This window comes from Microtus oregoni, unplaced genomic scaffold (assembly GCF_018167655.1).
Source record: "Microtus oregoni isolate MIOR12 unplaced genomic scaffold, Mior012 000018F_ref0000195, whole genome shotgun sequence".
NCBI lineage: Eukaryota > Metazoa > Chordata > Mammalia > Rodentia > Cricetidae > Microtus > Microtus oregoni.
Genome location: NW_024543077.1, coordinates 16,557,489 through 16,577,425, shown reverse-complemented (window position 1 = coordinate 16,577,425; position 19,937 = coordinate 16,557,489).

Sequence of the window (19,937 nt, the reverse complement as noted above, 5' to 3'; positions counted from 1 at the left end):
CGGACAGCATGCACTCAAAGCCAGGCAAAGTCATGTCTTTCAGGATGCAATTAACAGCATTTTTTATTTTAAGTAAAAGAAACAGGCACCTGTTGTGCTTTCTTGAGTGTTGTTTCCAGAACAGAGCACTCCGTTTATGTCAGAATTTCCTCTGAACTCTAACAGCTCCAAAGACAGGGCAATGCCCAGCCCACAAAACCAGAACACTTTGTGCCCTTTTTCCATGTTCTGAAAAGAAGTTTGAAAATATGAAATTTTACAGGGTCTCTTTATAGCTACCACTCTTCACTTCAGCATTTGGCATAACTGCAATAAAGGCCATCAGGGATAAAAATTATTCCAAATCGTTTAAACAATCATGCCCTTAAACAGGCTGGTGACTAGGGATACACACAGTTTAAAGGCAGCCAACATATAACTGTTCAAAAAGCATGGGGGGATGAAGTTCTAAGGTAGGAGAAAGATGCGCTATTATTTATCAAACCATTATGGAAAATTTACAGGCCCAGAGGATCGTGTTGCAGTACATAGAGGTCTTGCTTCTATAAAACTTTGCTGTGTCCGCTCCAATACCTTCCACCCAACCTCGCCAGAGTCCATCACACACACCCTGACTCCTGAGTATCCCCACATAGATTCTCGTCACACATTTGGCCAAATAATAAAAGCATGGTAGGGTTATGTTGTGAGGAATTACTTTGTGATGAAAATCTAAGACACATAAAATGTTCACTTATGGCGAAGTTTGTTTTATTTACAACAGAGGACACAGCAATGCGAGTCTATTTGGATACCTGAAATGAGCTGCACTAGCAACTATACACTGGGGATTAGAGACAGCCTGGGACGGCTATGCTGGGCATTGCGACACATTTCAGGGCAAAAAGGGTTTGTACTAGAAAATGATTCAATTTTTCCAACAAACAAATGGAGCAAATGATTGTTTTTATGTTCTCTCTGTTTTTGAACATCATTTTTTTCTTCAGGCTACTCTGTGATTTCCTTTAACTCAATAATTTGACACTTCTGTTCTTGCAGAATTTTTAGTTTTTATTTATATATAATAAAAAAAATGCAAAATTTTAAATGTTCACCTTGATGATTTTTGTGAACCGTATAGTATTTTCTAACTGATATTCAAAGAAACTGTACAAGGTACAGTCACCATTCAAGTATGTTTACAGAACAAAAGACACCTGTTATTTCCAGTTGATCCACCCTCCCCATCAGTTAATATGAAACTCCTGCTACCTTTGTCTATAGTTCGGTTTCACAGGAATGATCTCAGAGGATTTATTCTTTTCTGTCTAATGTCTTAATATGATATTGATTATTACCCATGCTGTTCTATGTACCAATAATTTTAAAATTGCTAAGCAACATTACACAATTTGTTTATTAGCATCATACTTTTGGGCTATTTCTGTTCTAGCTATTACAATAATGCTTGATGAATATTTTTCTGTTTACTGTTTGTCCTGGTTTCTGTCCTCCCACCAGATCCCACAGCCATTTAGTCCCAAAGAAATCACACAGAGGTTCTATATTAATGATAAACTGATTGGCCCATAGCTCAGGCTTTTTTATTAACTCTTATAACTTATATTAACCCATTATTCTTATCTATGTTAGCCACATGGCTCAGTACCTTTTTCAACAGGATAAACACATCTTCCTTCTTCTGTGGTTGAGGCAGGACTGGGGAGGAATGGGCTTCCCTCTTCCCAGAATTCTCCTGTTCTCATTGATCCACCTCTACTTCCTGTCTGGTTGTCCTGCCTATACTTCCTGCCTGGCTACTGGCCAATCAGCATTTATTTAAAACATAATTGACAGAATATAGACAATTGTCCTGCACCATTTTTTTATAAGTCGTACTAAGTCTCAGTAAGAAGTATATCTGGGTCATACAGTTAATTTGGTAAGAAACTGACAATAAGTTTTCCTCAGGATTTTTCTTATCACTTTACACCCTGAAGATTAGCAGTGTATGAGAGCTCCTGTCACTCTACGTCCTTATCAGTGTTGGATGTGTCCAGTCCTTTTACACCAGTCATCCCAGTTGTCCTGGCGGCATCTCACAGGTTTGGTTTGCAAAGCCTTACAACCAATGATGAGCAGAACTTTTCTGTGGTGCTTATTCATGGATAATCTTTTATAAATGAGAAATGTGCACATTGTACTCTTTCATTTCGTGGGAGTCTTTCCCAATAATGTACAGATTGCCTCAGACTCACAATCCTCCTGCCTCAGCCTCTGGGCTGTTTCAGTTATTATAGGTGTGTGGGACTGCATATCTTTCAAATGGTTTGCTATTTTATAATTTATAGGTATGATACTTTATATACTCTGCATAAAAGTCTATTTTAGATATTATATAAATATTTATTGCACACTTATTTCTTTATTTTATTAGAGACATGATTAATAAAAAATTTTAAATTTTGCCTAAATCCCATAATGAACCTTGTATATTTATTGCTGGATGACTTTTGTGTCCTGCAAAATAAATCTTTTCCTATCCTGAGGTCAGAAATATGTATTTATATTTTGTCCTAAAACATTTTTGACTGTGGTTTTGCATTTGTGCCCATGACCCAGTCAGATTCATGTCTTATAGGCAGAAGAGCCAGTTGTCCCAAAACAGTTGTCTTTGAAAAGACTTCCCTAAAGAAGCATGCTGTGGCTACTCAGTGAAACTCATTTCATTAGTAATATGTGGGTCTGCTATGGTTCCATCATTCTGTTTGTCTGCATGTGTGTCTCCTCCATGGCTCTCAGATTATTACATAATGATGGAAAATTTGAAAGCAGAGAGTCTATAGTCTCCAATGTTGTCTTTAGTTTATACTTGTCATTTATTTCAAACTTAGAACAATGCTCCAAAGTAGGTATGTATTTCATAAGCAAATAAAGTAAAATGTGAAATTTTTAACTTTTTTTCCTGTAAAGCACAATGTTAAGTTGGCCTAGCATTCGCACCCAAAGAGTCTGAATTTCATTTTTAGTATTGTTGCTGTGAGTGTGTGAATGTCCGTGTGTGCTCGAGATGAGTGTGAGTATAGATGTGCACATGGCTGCAGCGTGGTTACCACAGCACCACTGTGGAAGTCAGAGAACAACTCTGGGAGTCAGTTCCCTCTCTCAGTCATGGGTTGTGAGAATCAAACTCAGGTCATCAAGCTTTCTATATCTGCATCATTAACAGAATAATAATTATATTCACTTGGTATTTTGACATAACAGGATACATAATTTGGTAAGTACTCCCAGTGAAGGTGATGCTATGTGTAGTAGTTTCACATATGGCATTAACAAACATTACACAGATTCTTAAAGATATATAACATTATCCTTATTCTACTGGAGAGGCCAATGACCCAAAAGAAACAATAAGAACTTGATTTACATATAAGCTGGTGAATGAGTGAATGCATGCTTACCTATCTTCAGCTCCAAATCTATACCCACTTTATCCCTGCATGATTTCTCAAGAATGACTATCTATGTTCTTTCCCATACTCATCATCACCCTCTTCTGTCTTCACCTCTTCTTAACTGCTATAATGAGGGACTTTCTTAAATGTAGGGCTTCGTATAATGTCATTACTTCACCTTTACTTTTGATATTTTAAATCCATCTATTTGAAGTTAAAGTCTCTAATATGTAACCTGAGTCTCCTTTTTTTGGCTATTTAAGAAATTAGACAAAGAACATTATTGGAGGCCCCTGAGTTCCAGCCTCTGTGCCTCCTCAAGGTTCAGGGAGAAAGCTTACAGCAAGTGCAGGACTTGGAAACGTCTGAGGGCAAAGTGACTTCTCCACTATATACTTTTGTGCATCTGTTTCTTTATTCTTTGCCAGTCTTCCAATGTCTCCAGTCTATATATACAGACAGACACAATCAGCGATTCTCTGGCAATAGCAAAGTTACAGGACTCGCATTCTTCAGGGTCATGAAAACAGATAAAGGTTACACAAAGCAGGTAACTTTCAGTTAAGGTTAGCACTTTCCCAAGTCAGCTATAAGAGAAACAGGGCACTCAATCTCGAATAAGCTTGGATGCCCCTTTATCTTTGAAGGTCCCAAGTGTGATGTACATGAAAGACTCCTTTCCTGGCTGCAGATCCTTCCAAAGGGAATATAATGGCAGGGTGATGGCTTCTAAAGTATCTTAGGGAACAGAATGGAGACAGGCTGTGGGAGCCAAGGTTTCTGGCTAATGACTAAATTCTCTCACCAAAGGTACCCTAGAATGGAAGAAGCCATCCAGTAAGCAAAGGAAGAAAGCATGTCTCGAAATGTCCAAAGTCGTTGTGGAACAAATATATCCATTACAGAGCAAATTCCAGTATGTAATCTATATATCAAAAATACACAGCCAAGTGAAAAGTCACCTCCTGACCCACCCACAGATGTATATACCTATAAGATTGAGATGAAAACATGAGATTACATATACACATCACATGAGATTACACACTACAATGCAGGTATTGAAGGGACACCAAGCAGCTTCAGCAAAAGTGAACAACAGTTTTCAGAGTCGATGGTCCTGCAGATCTTGCCTGGACAGGATTAATCCTCCATCAGATTACTATGCTTCTGGTGGGTTGACATCTGAACACTAACTGCCACCTGCTTCTCATAACCCCTGATGGAACATCTTATGGAAATAATCACTAGTGGAAAAGAAAAAGAAGATGATCAAGCAAGCAATGTTTCTGATGTGTACACTGGGTGAAGCCAAGAGTCTGTACTACACGATGGACCTGCTTCTCTCTTCCAGGAATAGTGAGAAACAATGCAGAAACCTCTAGGGTCCAATAAGATAGGCATTCATCAGCATAACCATTTCCTTTGAAGTTACTGCTCTCACCCTTCATCCAGTTCAAAATACAATACACCAGTAGTACCCATTTTAACTCGACTTCCACAGAGAAAGAACTCATACTCATCAGAGTTGACTCTGGAGCTCACACTATACCTCTGTTCCTGTCAGGAAAAAAAGTTTCCTATTTGAGCTTTAGAAATCAAAAAGTTTGATGCATCATTTCCACAGTTATTTCTTGGTTCATTTAAATGAGAGTAGCAAAAGTCTATAATAAAAGCCAGCAATCAAAGGACTGCCACTTGATCTGCTAATGCTCAATTTATAGCAGGTCTTACATGGAAAAAATCTATAATCCATAATTTTGAGCCCATTTCTGAAATTAAACATCACTTTAAAAGATTCAAGGAGGCTGAATACTTGTCTTCATACTCAATACAAAACCTCTTCAGAGAAAAGCCTGGGCTGCTCCCTTAAGACTGAATCTCAGATCCATGTTCCTCTCCACAGCCCATGTGTAATTATTTAAATGTCGAAATCCTCCAAATGTGTGTGATAAAGTAACTGAAATTAATTCAGGTAATTTATTTTACTTTCCATGATGGAAATTTGTGAACATAAATGCTGCTGCAGAGCTAAGCCCTGGTGAATGGCAGTTGAATTTTCTTTCTGTAGGTTTCTAGATGGGTGACAGTTTACCTTACAAATGTAAATTTTCTCGCTTGTAGCACATGTGTGGAATGAGACACTGATGAGTTCTTCTCATGAATGAGAGGTTCTCTAATTAAAACCTCCAGCTCCGGTGTTTAGGCCAGGTTCATATAGAGGAAGTCCCTGATTGAATGTGATTCTCACAATGCTTCCACGGAGTATTGTACAAGTGTTTCTTTCATCCCAAGACTGTAGCAGCAAAGACAGTACCTTTAAAAAACTGATTTTTGACTTCCTGGAATATACGTTACAGTCATCTGTGGTGGTGCATTTGCAGTTCAGCAACACAGCAGTGGGCAAAATGAGCTGGTATTTCATCCAAAACAATTTGTTCAGAGCACTGTTCCCCAAGAGTTCACTTCATGCGTGTCTGTACATATTCATCCAGGTGAGTCTAATATGCCCTGCTGCCTGCCTCCTGAATTACTGGACAGAAAGTTAAATGTTCTAAAGCATGTGTGTTATTTATTTAAGGAGATATTTCTAGAAAAGAGTATTAAATGTGATTTGAGAAACCACCAGAGCAAAGGAAGATGAGGTTCTGCAGTGCACACTTGGAATAAAACATTCAATATGATGCAGAGTACAATAATCCACAATTGAGTCAGACAAATATTTCTCTAAAATTGGTCAGACAGTAGTGTTAACAGAATATTCCAGCAAAGATTTAAAAAAGAAAGAATGTGCCAGGCTGTGGTGGTATACACCTTTAATTCTAGCATTAGGGAGGTGGAGGCAGGCAGATCTCTGTGAGTTTGAAGACAGCCTGGTCTACAAAGTAAGGTCCAGAATAGCCGGGGCTACACACAGAGAACCCTGTCTTGAAAATTTAAAACAAAAAAAGAAGAAAGGGAGAGAGAGAGAAAGAGGGGGAGGGAGGGAGGAATGAAGGGAGGGAGGTAGGGAGGGAAGAAGGAAAGAAGGAAAAGAAAGGATGTGAACTATTTCTATGGTATATTACCAGGGGGAAGGTAGTTTTTCTTCCTATTTCAGAATCACTGGCAGTGGAAAATCTAATTACCTTCCGATACTTTACTATCGATTTAGCGATGTTTCTCTGATTTCTTTCTCAGCCCTTTTATCATCTGTGTAAAGGAGGGCTACTGTTTTTTTTTAAGTTAATTTTGCATCTTGCTACATTTCTAAAGGTGTTTATGAGTTGTAGAGGTTCATTGGTAGAATTTTGGGGGGTTGTTTATGTAAGCTATCATATCATCAGCAAATAGTGAGAGTTTGACATCTTCTTTTACGATTTGTATCCCCTTGATCTCCTTTTGTTGTCTTATTGCTCTAGATAGGACCTCAAAAACTATATTTAATAGAGATGGAGAGAGTGGACAAGCTTGTCTTTTTCCTGATTTCAGTGGGATCACTTTGAGTTTCTCTCCATTTAGTTTGATGTTGGCTCTTGGCTTGCTGTATATTGCCTTATTATGTTTATGTATATCCCTTGTATCCCTGCTCTCTCCAAGACCTTTATCATAGAGATGTTGTATTTTGTGGAAAGCTTTTACAGCATCCAATGAGATGATCATGTGTGTTTTTTTTTTTAGTTTGTTTATATGGTGAATTACATCGACAGATTTTTGTATCTATGGGATGGAGCCTACTTGATCATGGCAGATGATTTTTCTGATGTGATCTTAGATTCAGTTGCCAGTATTTTATTGAGTATTTTTGCATCTATGTTCATGAGTGAGATTGGTCTGTAATCCTATTTCTAAGTAATGTCTTTGTGTTGTTTGGGTATCAGGATAATTGTAGCCTCATTAAAAGAGTTTGACAATATTCCTTCTGTTTCTTTTGTGTGGAAAAATTTGAGGAGTATTGATATTAGTTCTTCTTTGAAAATCTTATAGAATTCTGAGATGAAACAATCTAGTCTTGGGTTTTTTTGTTTTTGTTTTTGTTTTTTGTTTTTTTGATTGAGAAACTTTTGATGACTGTCTCTATTTCTTCAACCTTAGAATCTTCATCTGGCGATGGACGGAGATAGAGACAGAGACCCACATTGGAGCACCGGACTGAGCTCCCAAGGTCCAAATGAGGAGCAAAAGGAGGGAGAACATGAGCAAGGAAGTCAGGACTGCGAGGGGTGTACCCACCCACTGAGACAGTGGGGCTGATCTATTGGGAGCTCACCAAGGCCAGCTGGACTGGGACTGAATAAGCATGGGATAAAACCGGACTCTCTGAACATGGCGGACAATGAAGGCTGATGAGAAGCCAAGGACAATGGCAATCCGTTTCGATCCTACTGCATGTTCTGGCTTTGTGGGAGCCTAGCCTGTTTGGATGCTCACCTTCCTGGACCTGGATGGAGGGGGGAGGACCTTGGGCTTCCCACAGGGCAGGGAATCCAGACTGCTCTTCAGACTTGAGAAGGAGGGGGAATGGAATGGGGGGAAGGGAGGGGAGTGGGGCTAGGGGGAGAGGAGTGGAGGGAGGGGGAGAGGAGTGGGAGGTGGGGAGGAAAATAAATAAATAACAGTTATAGATCTATTTAATTTGCTTATATGCCCTTGATTTAATTTTGTTAAGTGATATTTATCCAGAAAGTTGTCCATTTCTTTTAAGATTTCCAATTTTGTGGAGTACAGGTTTTCAAAATATGACCTAATGATTTTCTGGAATTCCTTCGTGTCTGTACTTATGTTCCTATTTCATTTCTGATTTATTTATTTATTTATAGAGCAGTCCTCACAGATAGAGCCCTAAATCTCACAGTATCACCTTTACCATGGCAAGATGGCCTTCTGTTTCTGTCCATCTCACTGACAGCTCCAGCATAAGGCTGTTACCCCTCAGAGTATCCATGTCTATTTATTTGTGTTGGCTATTAGTGGACTTCCCTCAGCAGACCATCCCATCTCTTACTGAGATTATGAAACAATTTCCTCTGAACCAAAGAATCTCTCCTAGAGGAAAATGTGAGCCTCATATGAGTCAAGAAGAAAGCCAAACTTACAAGTCTCAAAGAGCTGTAACATAGATTTATAAGTTCCCTCCCCAAGATTATACACACAGTAAACAATTCCTGATGAGAATAGATTCCAGTGGGGTAAACTGCCTGCCCATCGTCCAGAGATCCTCAGGACTGCAGCTTTCATGAGCGGTCGCCATGCTCAGATGGCTTTTCAGCAATGCAGCTGCCTTTGAGTCATCCGTATTCCTGAGGGCACCCCTCACCCATAGCCTTGTCAGTAGCCCCAATAATTCACCAGATCTTAGGCATGGGTAGACTTGTTTCTTTAGACTATCATTTTTGCTCTATCTGAGGTAACTAGACATTTGTTCATATCTATCTAGCAACAGCTAGACTACGGCTAGGGAAAGACAGTAAACAAAGAATTTTCCAAGAAAACTCATTAATGATCTGGGAAAACCTATCAATGAGTAGATCTTAATAGCCATTTTCTTTTGAAAACATCTGAAACATTGACCCTAGTCTACTGGACTTCTGTTCTACATGGTATTACTTCAGTCTGTTACAGTGCTCTTCTGCCATGAATATATATCAGTAGAAAATCCATAGTAGTTTGGACATTGGTCCAACTCAGTGTTATCTTAACTGCAAAGGTTGTAAATTCAGAATGTGATCAATATTGTTATATTGGTGGTCACAAATGTGCCACAGTAACCACAAAACAAAATTATATAATAGGTAAGTCTAAATAAATTAAAGAATAAACACACCACTATTGTGAATCACTTAACAACAAATTAAGACCAGAGGACAAGAGACCTAAATAGGACAAACAGACAGACAGGAAAATAGAGCCAAAGAAAAGGCACGGGAAACAACTACACACACACACACACACACACACACACACACACACACACACCTGCAAATACATTTTAAAAAGTATTCCACTATTTCTTTTTTTGATGCATGTTTTCTAACAAGGGCAAGAAAGATTTGGGTGGGTAGGAAGGTAGGTGGGGAAGATCTTGGAGGAGGTAGGAGAGAGGAAATCATAATCAAAGCATATTGTACGAAAAACAATCTATTTTCAATTTCAAAATAAGACTGGGGGAGAGGGCAAAAGAAATTACAATGAAGCTAGAAAACAAATTATAAAATAACTATAGTGAAACTATAAGTTATTCTATGCAGGTATCACTCATAGAAAAGCATAATGGGATCAAGGGGATTCGAATTGGAAAGGAAGAAGTTAAACTTTCGTTATTTGCAGATGATATGATAGTGTACATAAGCGACCCCCAAAACTCCACCAAAGAACTTATACAGCTGATAAACAGCTTTGGTAATGTGGCAGGATACAAGATCAACTCCAAAAAATCAGTCGCCCTCTTATACACAAAGGATAGGGAAGCAGAGAGGGAAATCAGAGAAGCTTCACCATTCACGATAGCCACAAACACCATAAAATATCTTGGGGTAAATCTAACCAAGGAAGTGAAAGATCTATTTGACAAGAACTTTAAGGCATTGAAGAAAGAAATTGAAGAGGATACCAAAAAATGGATGGACCTCCCTTGCTCTTGGATTGGGAGGATCAACATAGTAAAAATGGCAATTCTACCAAAGGCAATTTATAGATTCAATGCAATCCCCATCAAGATCCCATCAAAATTCTTCACAGATCTGGAGAAGACAATAATCAACTTTATATGGAAAAACAAAAAACCCAGGATAGCCAAAACAATCCTATACAATAAAGGATCTTCTGGAGGCATTACCATCCCTGACTTCAAACTCTATTACAGAGCTACAGTAATGAAAACAGTGTGGTACTGGCATAAAAACAGAGAAGTCGACCAATGGAATCGTATAGAAGACCCGGATTTTATCCCACAAACCTATGAACACCTCATTTTCGATAAAGGAGCTAAAAGTATGCAATGGAAGAAAGAAAGCATCTTCAACAAATGGTGCTGGCACAACTGGATGTCAACCTGTAGAAGAATGAAAATAGACCCGTATCTCTCACCGTGCACAAAACTCAAGTCCAAATGGATTAAAGACCTCAATATCAGTCCGAACACACTGAACCTGATAGAAGAGAAAGTGGGAAATACCCTACAACAGATGGGCACAGGAGATCGCTTCCTCTGTATAACCCCAGAAGCACAGACATTAAGGGCAACATTGAATAAATGGGACCTACTTAAACTGAGAAGCTTCTGTAAAGCAAAGGGCACTATCACTAAGACAAAATGGCAACCTACTGACTGGGAGAAGATCTTCACCAACCCCGCAACAGACAAAGGTCTGATCTCCAAAATATATAGAGAACTCAAGAAACTAGACTTTAAAATGCTAATTAACCCAATTAAAAAATGGGGCACTGATCTGAACAGAGAATTCTCAACAGAAGAAGTTCAAATGGCCAAAAGACACTTAAGGTCGTGCTCAACTTCCTTAGCAATCAGGGAAATGCAAATCAAAACAACTTTGAGATATCATCTTACACCTGTCAGAATGGCTAAACTCAAAAACACCAAGGATAACCTTTGCTGGAGAGGCTGTGGAAGAACGGGTACCCTCATCCATTGCTGGTGGGAATGCAATCTTGTGCAACCACTGTGGAAGTCAGTGTTTCGGTTTCTCAGGAAATTCGGGATCAACTTACCCCTGGACCCAGCAATACCACTCTTGGGAATATACCCAAGAGATGCTCTATCAAATGACAAAAGCATTTGTTCAACTATGTTCATAGCAGTATTATTTGTAATAGCCAGAACCTGGAAACAACCTAGATGCCCTTCAATGGAAGAATGGATGAAGAAAGTATGGAATATATACACGCTAGAGTACTACGCTGCGGTAAAAAACAATGACTTCTCGAATTTTGCATGCAAATGGATGGAAATAAAAAACACTATCCTGAGTGAGGTGTCCCAGACCCAAAAAGATGAATATGGGATGTACTCACTCATAATTGGTTTCTAGCCATAAATAAGGACCACGGAGTCTACAATAGGTGAACCTAAAGAAGCTAAGGAAGAAGGTGAACCGAAGGAAAAACATATAGTTATCCTCTTCGCTAAGGGAAGTAGACCAAATTTCCGGGGAGAAAATGGGATCTTGGGGGGGGGGGGTGGGATGGGGGTAAGGGGAGATGGGGAGAGAAAAGGTAGAAGGGAAGGAGGGGGGACCTGGGAAACGGGAGAATTGGGATAAAGGAAAGGTGGATAGGGGAGCAAGGAACCACAATTCTTAGTTAAGGGAGCCACTTTAGGGTGGGCAAGCGACTTGACCCTAGAGGGGCTCCCTAGTGCCCAAGATGAGGTTCCCAGTTAGTTCCTTGGGCAGCTGAGGATTGGGAACCTGAAATGACCCTATCCTAGAGCAATACTGACGAATATCTTGCATATCATCATAGAATCTTCATCTGGTGATGGATAGAGATAGAGACAGAGACCCACACAGGAGCACTGGACTGAGCTCCCAAGGTCCCAAGGAGGAGCAGAAGGAGGGAGAACATGAGCAAAGAATTCGGGACCACGAGGCGTGCATCCACCCACTGAGACAGTGGAGCTGATCTACGGGGAGCTCACCAAGGCCAGCTGGACTGTGACCGAAAAAGCATGGGATAAAACCGGACTCTCTGAACATGGCGAACAATGAGGGCTGATGAGACACCAAGGACAATGGCAGGGGGTTTTGATCCTACTTAATGTGCTGGCTTTGTGGGAGCCTAGCCAGTTTGGATGTTCACCTTCCTAGATATGGACGGAGAGGACCTAGGACTTACCACAGGGCAGGGAACCCGGACTGCTCTGTGGACTGGAGAGAGAGGGGGAGAGGAGTGGGGGGAGGGGGAGAAGGGTGGGAGGAGGGGGAGAAGGGTGGGAGGAGGGGGAGAAGGGTGGGAGGAGGGGAAGGGAAATGGGAGGCTGGGAGGAGGTGGAAACTTGTTTTTTGTTTATGTTTTTTTTCTTCTTTTCGCAATAAAAAAAAAGAAAAAAATACATCAGAGAAAGATAAAAAAAAAAGAAAAGCATGAGTTGTTGCCAAATTTATAACATAAAATAGATTTTAAATCAAGAAAAGAAACAGACAAGAAATGTAACTATGTGACAATCAAGGGGGAAAGCCAACGATTCTCAGCAACTAACATTGAAACTCCCAAAAGTATGAAGGTAATATCACAAGCCATAAAGAGAAAGACACATGATAAAACAAGATGGTAGGCCAATTAAACACCCACATTTAGATATGAAAAGAACTCAAAGCAAAGGAAGCAGCATATTAAATTATATTACTCAAATTTACCTAAAATGCACCATAGAACCATCTGTCAACAACAACAAGACATGCATTATTCTCAGGAACACAGGGACATTTCTCCAGAACAGGTAGTAGGAGTAGTCATGAAAATAAGTCTCATAAAATACTTTAAAACTGGAATATTGTCACAGATACAACTAGAAACCAGCAAGTTTAAAAGTTGGAAACTCTTAAAATACAGGATAATACTATGTACTATTAGATAACCCAGGAATCAAAGAAAGCAACTAGAAATTACTACATATTTTAAGTAAAAGAAAGAATAGACACGTGGCATCAAAAGATTTGGGGATACAACAAAGGTAGTATAAAGATGGAAATTTATAGCAATTAATAGTGGTGGCTTCATATTACCATAAAGACTTCAATCTATTGGGATATCTCAGTGAACATGAAAACAACAAGTAAAACAAACTCAAGACTAGTAGAAGTAGTAATATAAAAAAGATTAATGAAAAAATAAGTGAAATGGAGCTTAAAAATAAACACAGAAGGTTAACGACATTGAATTGGTTCTCTGAATGATGAAATGAAAATAGATAGAGTAGCAAATAAACAGAGAAAGGGGGTAAAAATAGATAAAAATGGAATTCTAATGTTCCATAAGACTGAATACCACAGGAATACAATTATTTCAGATTATTGTGAATTTGCATAATTCACAATATAAATTTGGCATTCTAGAATAAATTAACTGACTCCAAGATATATATACATTATCAAAAATGAAATACAGTGAAATAGAAAACCTAAATGGAACAAAAACAAATGATGATGTCAAATCAATAATAAAAGATTCCCACGAGAAGACCAGAAGATTTCTGCCAATTTTTGTCAATGGTTTAAAAAAGTAACCAATATCAAATCTTTTTTAATTACTACAAAAAGAAATTGAGGAAGAAAGAATTCTCCCAAACTGATTCTATAAAGCAAGAATTACCCAGATACCAAAACATGCATACAAACCAAACTATAGGCCAATAACTTTTATAGGCACAGCTATAACAACGATACTAGCAAATCAACTCCAAAAATACATTAAAAATATTTTATACATCAATAAGTATACAATTAAAAATTGGCAATCATTTCAGCAATGAAAAAATAACTTAACATATGTAAATCAATGAACGTGATACAGCACATTAAACAGGATAAGCCACAGACACTATATGATCATGTTAATTGATACAGAACAATTATTTGACAAAGTTAAATATTTCTTCATAAGAAAAATGCTGCAAAAAAATGGTCCAAAAGGAGTGTATCTCAGCATAATGATGGCCTTGGATAATTACTGAGAGGATAAAGCTACTACAAGCATCCTCTCCAATGTTTAGAAAACATCAAACTGTCAAATGCATAGCACAGGAAGTCCTTACAGATACATTTAGACACAAGAAAGAAAGGAATGGCATCCAAACTGAAAAGGAGAAAGTCAAACTATAGCTGTATGAAGGAGGACATTATCTTATTTACAATATCCTTAAATAAGCTGTTGTGGAATATTAGTTGAAGATGTGTTACATTCATTTATGCTGAGGAATATTTATTTATTTGTTGATTGATTGATTGTTTGATTGGTTTTTTGAGACAGGGTTTCTCTGCAGCTTTGGAGCCTGTCCTGGAACTAGCTCTTGTAGACCAGGCTGGCCTCAAACTCACCTGGCTTGAAATATATATTTAATGATGTAAAAATGTGTTGCATTCTTTTATGTTGTATTTGCTTAACTCTATAAAGCTGTGTTACTTTGCCTGTCTAAAACACCTGATTGGTCTAATAAAAAAGCAGAACAGTCAATAGCTGGTCAGGAAAGAAAAATTGGCAGAGCAGCCAGGAAGACAGAATAAATGGGAGAAGAAAGGAGTGGAGTAAAGGAGAAGTAGAGGAGGACGGCAGGAGCCAGCCACCTGGCCTCACAGCGAGTCATGGAGAAGGAGGGAGGGAGGGAGGGAGGGAGGGAGGGAGGGAGGGAGGGATGAATGGATGAAAGGATGGAAAGGAGGAAGGAGGGAGGGAGGGAGGGGGGAGGGAGGGGGAGGAATGGAGGGAGGGAGGGAGGGAGGGAGGGAGGGAGGGAGGGGGGAGGGAGGGAGGAGGATGAATGGATGAAAGGATGGAAAGGAGGAAGGAGGGAGGGAGAGAGGGAGGGAGGGAGGGAAAAAGAAATAAAGAAGTAAGGAAGGAAGAAAGAAAGATATAACAAAGAAAGGTTAAAAAAATCTCAGAGGTAAAATGCAGTTAAACAGAAAAAGAATAATTTAAGTTTAAAAATCTGGCTAGAAATAAACCAAGCTAAGGCCAGGCATTCAAAAGAATAAGTCTCCTTGCATTTATTTGGGAACTAGGTGGTGGGCCCCTAAAGAGAAAAACAACAACAAAAAATTACAATATGGCACAGAGAAACTATTGCAGCAGTGAATTCAGCAAAGTTGCACAAAATAAAAATTGATACACAAAATCAGTAACACTGTTATATGCCAATGGTGGGTTATGAAATAGAAGCCAAAAGGAAAATCCCATTTAAAAAATGCCTAGGAATTAATTTAACTTAATAAATGAATGAGAATAAACCTTATAAAGTATGTTATAAAATATCGATGAAATAAACCAAAGAGAAAAAAGCGGAACTATATCTCTTGTTTGTGGACCAGAAGAATCAACACTGTTAAATTGTCTATGCTATCAAATGTAATCTAAAAACTCAACGCAATTTCTATGAACAGTCTGTTACTCTTATAACAAACTGGTAAAACAAATCTTGACATCTGTACAGGATCACAAAAAGGGAGGCCTGAAGAACCAAGGTTGTTTTGGGTAAAAAGAGCAAAGTTAAAGGCATTATACTATGTTACTTTAAAATATGCTACAAAATAGCACACACTTCAGCACACACTTAGAATACAGAGAAATCTGCTGGTACACAACCAGAAACTTCACCTTAATTGGTGCATTCATGATTGGTGTGGGAGGTCCTTCTATCTATGTGTTGCTTTTATTGGTTAATAAATAAAGAACTGGCTTGGCCGAAGCATGGGATGAAGAAGGTAAAGTTAGAGAGAAGACATGGAGCCGCCAGAGTCAGACATGCTGAAACTTTAGCCAGTAAGCCACAGGCACGTGGCGATAGATGGATTAATAGAAATAGGTTAAATTAAGATGTAAGAGTTAGCCAATAAGAAGTTAGATCTAATGGGTCAAGCAGTGATTTAATCAACACAGTTTCTGGGTTGTTATTTCAGGTGTAAGCTAACCAGGCAGCTAGGAATCAACAAGCAGTCTCCCACTACACCTAATCCTACACTTCCATAATCGCTGGAAGGTGTTCAATACTAGAGGAGAAAAGTAATCATTAATCTCACTTAACTGTGAACTCTGCAAATTATAATATTAGCTTGCCTGTAAGATATGCCCAATAGCAAGCACAGTACTGGCATAAATATTATGACAGTAACCAACCACTTTCTGATTGTATTTAGGTCTTACTCTACGAGATGAAACCCATAACTGAGACTATTATGAGTCCACGTACATGAAACTAGATAGGTCATGGGCCCTAGGGGAAAATTTACTACCATAATTTTGCTAAATGAACAGAGTAATAAAGTTACTCCTAATGACATATTGCTATATCCACAGGTCAGAATATCCTCAAACCTCATTAGAGAAATTTCACAGAGTAGATGATAATCAGCACAAAGACCTACAACTAGAAATTGTGCAGAGAGTGCGTGACTCCCAGCCCTAAATGGGATTTCTAATCATATACCTCCCTCAAGGATCAGGATTCTATGAAAAAAAGGGGGTCAGAAATATCCTAAGAGTCAAAAGTGGTGAATGACTTCAAGGAAAGCACTTTTTTCTTGAAGCACAGCAGGGCGATACACATTTGAACTCTTAGGGACTAAGGCAGCATGCTGAGGACTTGTGCTAGCCCACGCCAGACAAAAATCCTAGCACAGAGGATAGGAAGAAGATGCACATGTCTGCCCCTGGACAGGAAGCTATTTGAAGTTGATAGTTTAGGGGAGAAGGAATCAACCAACCACACCCAGGGCGGGTCCCTTGGAGGAGCAGCTGTTTAGCAAAAGTTGGACTCCATGTTTGATTGTGGTGACTTTAATAAAGGGAAAGAATTAGAATTTGGATGGATAGAGAAGTTGGGAGGACATGGAGGAAGTTGAGGGATGCAAAACAATATGAAAAAAATATATGAAATTCTCAAAGAACAAATAAAAATATTTTTACGAAGCATTGTGTTGTGTGCAATACCAGACATCAATCACTGCAAGAGGGTAAAGCACAGAGAGGAAGACTCACCTGACTGCAGTCAGCCATTCTCTTCAAAGATACTAGGAATACACTGACAAGGCACAGTTTTCCAAAGAAACTATTCTGGAGAAATTGGATAGTAAGATGTACAATAATGACTTCTAATGAATTTACAAAAACCTAGGACGGGTAAGGAGAAAAAAAGACCTGGTCCCCACTAGACCTAAGAATCATAAGGCACCCCTCTGTTCCCAGGAGAGGTAAATAGCTCCACCATTCGAGAGGAGGGTCTCAGTCCCTTCTCCTTTAGATCTGACACCATGGTTGGACTCTGACCTGGTGCCCTCCACTTAACAGCTGCCCTGTCTTTATAAAAGGAAGAGGGATCTGTCAGGAGCCGTTTCCTCCTCGGATTATTGCAGGAACCATCACCCTGGGGAGTCTGCAGAGAACCCCACACCCCTAATTGTGTTAGGAATCACAGAGCCTACCCCACACCCAAATTGACTGTTAATGGAGAGCTGTCTGTTAGCAAACCCGCCCCACATTCCAAACTATCTAGAGAATTAGGTGTGTCAACTCCTAGTTGTGACTTCCTGGCCTACGTGACCTGACCGAAGGTAACCTCCTGGACCATGTGACCAACGTGAACCACGCGGCAAGAGCCCAGGCCCCTATGCCCACCCCCCAACTCCTTACCCTATATAAGCTGTACCCCATCTCTAATAAACGGAGGCTCTAACAAACCTAAAAAAAAAAAATAGGAGAGAGGTAAATAAGCAGCCCCAATCACTGACTACTCTTCCAGAGAACCTGGGTTTAATTCCTAGCACCATCAGGCCAGCCTACAATTTCCTGTAACTCCAGTTCCAGAGGTTTCCAGTGCTCTTGCTTCCAGGGTATCATGTACACTGGAGATACACAGGCAGATGTGCATACAAACACCCACACTCATAATAGAAAATTAAAACATGTGACAATAAATGTAACCGTTAAAGTGCTATTAACAGGACAAAATGTCAAGAAAATGGCTTAAAATACTGGAATGAGCAAGACATTTTTGGATAAGACCTCAAAAGCAGAGAAAACACAAATAAAATTTACACATTCGGTATTAGATTCAACTACAAAGCTCTATTCAGCAAAATAAAACCTCAGTGTGAAAAGAAGTGGTAATGAACGGGAAAACTTGAGCATTATAAACCTGGTTAACTATGTGCAGACTTTTGACATTGCATTGCCCAGTCAAATGCCTGTAGAGAGTAACGTGGGACTTCACTTCAAGCTCAGACTACAGTTATCTACCCTTTAAAGCAAATGCACTAAGTTTCTGCAATCCACTTTAGCAGGAGAGCCACTAGGCTGAGGTGGGACCTTAGCAATCTGTTCTTGCCTCTTTCCAGCATGCCTCTACACATAAGGAGGGCAAGGAACCTGCAAAACCAGGAATCTGAGAAGTTGAAATGTCAGAATTAGCTAAGAGGTATGAATCAATGGATGAAGCTTGCATCCGGGCACTAGAATGCACACACAATGTCTAGGATACCACATAACAGTGACTCCAAAGGAAACCGGTGGAGGAGAACTGAATCCTTGGGCCGCATGTCTGTGTAGCGGAGTGAAAACCAAAGCATTCCAAGACCTTCTAACTACAATCCAGTCTGATAGTTCATTACATGTTTATATTCATCAAGGCAAGAGGATAATATATATTTTATGATTATTTTTTCATCTTGATTTATAGATTTCAAATAGATGTATAATAGACAAATTAGTATTTTAATTGCTAAGGTGAGAACTTCTCATCAAAAGTCAGTATCAGGCATAAATCTGAATAAAGGCCTGTTTCTCTAAACGTGACTTTACTTTTCAACTTCACTACAGACTGACTTGATCATAGACTCTAAAAACATAAATGAAACTAACCTTTACTTTTCAACTTCACTACAGACTGACTTGATCATAGACTCTACAAACATAAATGAGACTAACTGCTTATACATAATACATCAAGAGAACCATAATATGCGTGCAAAAAGTAAACATGCTGCATACATACATTATCAGATAAAATACAGCAAAGAACATAAATGCATTATTCATGACAAGAAATGCAATGATTAATGTCTGCACAACCACACTGTTTCTTACCCACGGACACAAAATGATTAATTTTTTAAAAATACATGGAGTGTGACTTTACTAGCTTTACTAAATAAATTTTAAATACTTCAACAGAACCCATTAAAAAGAGCAAGCTATAAAATAAAACAATTTTCTCAATTAAAAAATAATCATGCTTTTCTATCTGTTTATTACAAATGTTATAAAGTCACATGATATATCGACACTAAAGGCCACATGGATGTACTCCAGGAAGCATAATGAAGGAAAAGAAGCCAGCCATTCATGTCTTTGCCACAGTAATGCCTCTCTTGAAATGCTTGAGAAACTTTACATAACAAAGACACTCAAATGGACTATGGAGGACTAATAACAGAGGCAGTAACTATTTGTATTAATGCACAGGATGTTTCAAGAGCCTAAATTGTTACTTTGTAAGCTTGGCTACATGATATTTCCCATCTACAGAAGTTTGCTTTAACTCAAAGGACTGAAATATCTAATGCTGATGAGAATTACATTCTTTTTAGTTCTCACCCAAAGTACTAGACCCAAAAGGCTCACTAAAGTAACATGAAAAGAACAGTTTAAAATAGAATATTTGATGAGTTAGAAGAGCCATTAAAATTTTTTTGGGCTTGAATTTTATAATAATGAAAAGTAATTTTCTTTCAAGCAGAACATAATTCAGCATATTTCACATCACAGTTTTTGTTATTTCTAAAGGAATCACAT